The sequence below is a fragment of the Mytilus galloprovincialis genome, chromosome 7 (genome assembly GCF_965363235.1).
Source record: "Mytilus galloprovincialis chromosome 7, xbMytGall1.hap1.1, whole genome shotgun sequence".
Lineage (NCBI taxonomy): Eukaryota > Metazoa > Mollusca > Bivalvia > Mytilida > Mytilidae > Mytilus > Mytilus galloprovincialis.
In genome coordinates this window covers 51,181,654-51,186,046 of record NC_134844.1, presented here as the reverse complement: position 1 = coordinate 51,186,046, position 4,393 = coordinate 51,181,654, and positions in this window count along the sequence as shown.

Here is a 4,393-nt window from a genome sequence, read left to right as displayed (position 1 = left end):
CCTGGCATTAATTATGGCTCTGGAATCTTACTTAGGTCGTAGTTTTACAAATCGCGTCAGTCAATTAATTGTTAATATATTTCGTTTATTATTTACAAAACAAAATCTTAATAGATAAACAAACACTGATGTCTATAATGAATTGCAGCAATTGCAACAAAAATCTTACATGCTGTACTTACAATTATAAATATTTCCTTTTCATAACAGCTAGAACTATATAGATGTTTTATATGCAATTAAAAGCAATGTGTATACTAATATGCCAACAAGGCATGACATTCACTGTCGATGTCATATCTAAGTTTAGCATAAGGTAAACATGATTAACAAAATGTCAATGTAAATGTAGATATTTTATATTCAAAATTCTGAAACAAAATTCTGAACATATTATTAAACACGCTGTCTTAACTGTATTGCAGCAATTACAATAAAAATCGTACATGCTGTACTTCAAGTAATAAATATTTTCTTTGTCATAACAGCTAAAACTATGTAGATGTTTGTATGCAATTAAAAGCAATGCGTAGGCTAATATGCCAACAAGGCCTGACATTCACTGTTAATGTTATATCTCAGTTCAACACTATGTGCATTAAAAAGGTAAAAATATATTTGGGTCTACTTAGATAATGATCGTAATTACTCCGATAATAACATTATAAATCTGAAGTTAGCATGTATTATAACATTCAGACCACGAATCGTCTTCTCCAATATCCGGTAACGTGAATTATAACCTGAGCTTTGAGTCGGATGTCAGACTGACTTTTGCAAAACATTAACTTTTTAGTGACAACGTCAGGAATTAAGATAATTTCCAGGCCAGTCAAACCACTTTCATCTAAACTAAATGTTCTACTCTGACGCAGAATTTGTAGTGATTATATGTTGAGAAAACAAATTATGTATTGCTATGAATAATAATAGAGTAGAACATTTCAATTTGCAAATATATTCAAAATAAAAATAATTAATTAAGACATAAATCATTACTAGTGGTAGTTACAGCGGACAATCTATCTTAAAAGTGGTAACATTGTGAGAGATATGTTAACGTAGTGCTTGATTGTTTTCGGATGTCACCACTTGACTGATTTGACTCTTATGGGAAGCTGACATAATTATCATATGTTTTATCCTGCAATAAGCCAACTTTTGAACATATAACAGGTATACAAAAACAAATTTGCTTTATTTGTACATGTACAAAATAAAGTCTCCTGTTACCTCACTTCCATGTTGAGCAAGTGGTAATATTGTTGTTAGGATCCTTTTTCGCGGTCCGCGTTTCAACTATGTTGATTTCTTTGAGAAAAAAGAGACAATGATTTAGACTTGAATAACTAAATTTTCAAGTGTTAGGAATAATTTGAGGATAAAAATGTGTTTGTACTCGCTACGAAACAGGATAAAAGCTTGACGGAGCCTTGCTTATGGTCCTGTCTCTAAGGCTCATACAAATTAATTTTATATTTTCCGACTACATACATATATTGTGTATGTATCAGCAACTATATCACATAGTTTTGCATGTAACAAGGAATATATCATTCAATAGATCACAAATGTATACTTACAGATCTTTCCTTAATCTTTCCTTTGCCAACAAAGGTATCGAAGGCGTCAACTTAGGCAATATCCTTCATCATAAATTAGTTCAAACGAAAATACCTCCTTATTTTAAATACCAGTCTGTACCAATCATTTCTTATACCTATACCAAACCTATTGCAACTAAAATTTTCAATTACAAAACACGTTTTGCAGGATCTCAATATTGACGACTTCAAGTCTAAACCTCCTGATTGCACTTGTGCTAGTTCCCAATTCACATATAATCCTGCTGGCCAAGTTATTACCGGTGACCTCAAAATTGTTAATAACACTTTTCTACGAAATGTGTTATCGAAAGGTCCGAAATAACGTGAGCCTAAATCCATCAATTGGAAATACAACTTTAAAATTTTGATGGATTCAGTTGAGGATTATGCCAGGCAATAGGCTAAGCGCAAGAAGGAAGACGTAGACACTCTTTCCGAATAGATTAAGGCAGTGAGGTCGTTGATACAAATCAGAATTAAGAAACTGAATGGGTTTATCAATGCCCATGCTACGTCAATCTTTAAAGACCCAAATGTTGCAAAACACCTATCCTACCTCCATGACAAATATGTTGTTGTCCCCGCAGATAAAGCCCCAAACAACATCGTTTTTGTATGTAAAACTCATTACATTAACTGCTTGATAAACGAATTAGGTATTGACAATTCACTTGGAAACTCAACATATTCCCTCACGACACTTACCAAAGAGGAAATTCTGGATAATCATAGGTTTGTCCTGTGTTCCTTTGGAATTTCAAACAAAGATGAAAAACTGGATCTTCCATCACTGTATTGGATACCTAAACTACATAAGTGTCCTTACAAACAACGGTATATTGATGGGTCTTTCAAGTGCTCCACGAAACCTCTTTCAAAATTATTAACATCCATTTTATCAGCAATCAAAGACGGGCTTCAAAAGTTATTGTGAAACTGCCTATTCTAGAGGGGGTGTAAATTAGATGTGGATACTTAAAAATTCCAAAGATCTTTTAGAGTACATTCAATCTAACTCTCTTTCATCTTGTAACAGTATTAAAACATTTGACTTTTCTGCTCTTTACACTAGTATTCCACATTCCAAACTAAGAGACAAATTGAAAGAGTTGGTATTGCTTTGCTTTATAAAAAAGAATGGCCAACGTAGATACAAGTATCTTGTCTAAGGGAGGGGTAAATCCTACTTTGTAAAGGACCACCTTGATTCAAACAAAAAATTCTCTGAAACTGATATTATCAAGATGCTTGATTTCTTGATTGACAACATATTTGTTACGTTTTTCAACAGACTGTCGGCATGTTAATGGGAACAAACTGTGCCCCTCTGCTTGCCGACTTGTTTCTTTATTATTACGAGGCTGACTTCATGCAGGAACTTCTTAGGAAGAAAGATACGAAGTCAGCAATATCCTTCAACTCTACTTTCCGCTATATAGATGATGTTCTTTCACTAAATAATTCAAAATTTGGTGACTATGTGGAACGCATCTATCCAATCGAGCTAGAGATAAAGGAAACCACAGATACAGTTAAGTCGGCCTCATATCTTGACTTACATCGAGAAATAAACAATGAGGGTCGGTTGAAAACAAAACTTTACGACAAAAGAGATGATTTCAGCTTTCCAATTGTGAACTTTCCATTTCTAAGTAGCAACATTCCAGCAGCACCTGCATATGGGGTATATATCTCCAAATTGATACGATATTCCCGTGCTTGCATTTCCTATCATGATTTTCTTGATAGAGGGTTGCTGCTCACAAAGAAGCTATTAAACCAAGAGTTCCAAATGGTGAAGTTGAAATCATCCCTTCGTAAATTTTACGGACGCCATCACGAGTTGGCTGACCGTTATGGAATAACCGTTTCACAAATGATATCGGATATGTTCCTTACGTCGTAACTACAATCCCATTCCCTATCATGAATGTGACCTACCGAATTAAGACTATTTACCGGATTTGTAATCACATGAGCCACACGAAGGGTGCCACATGTGGAGCAGGATCTACTTACCCTTCCGGAGCACCTGAGATCACCCTTAGTTTTTTTTTTTTTTTTTTTTTTTGGGGGGGGGGGGTTCGTGTTGTTTATTCTTTAGTTTTCTCTGTTGTGTCATGTGTGCTGTTTTTTTGTTTGTCTTTTTCATTTTTAGCCGTGGCGTTGTCAGTTTGTTTTAGATTTATGAGTTTGACTGTCTCTTTGGTATCGTTTGTCCCTCTTTTAGTCAGACTCAGTGATGTGCATATCGACGGCTGTTACTATTTACCTCCCACGTTAATCCACACCTATGATGATTGCGTTGAAATTAAAAATGAAACTTCTAAAATCTTATTTATTTATTAACAAGAAGAATAAATGCATCAGATCTTAAAAATGTCTGAAATCAATATAGAATTTAATTCCACGAAATTGTATATATAATTTTGACGCATTGACGTCGTGTTTAAAATTTTGAAAACATCATAAGAATGAAAACTCTCAACCTGGGGATTATTTCGTTACTTGAACCATCTAAATTCGGATGATATCGCATTGAAATGGCGTTTTGAGATAGTGGTTGTTTCATTTCTCTTAACACACATTTATGGATTTCATTGCTGCTCACTGCATGCGACATGTAAACTGCTGATTTGACATTTAATAGTAGCAAACAACAAACAAATGTCTGAGTTCAGAATTATTCAGGAACTAACACTTTTTTTCAATTGCTAATTTAAAATTTCAATTTAAAGGAAATCAATGAAAGCCTTAAAATTATTTGAAAGTTGTAGCTTTAATCT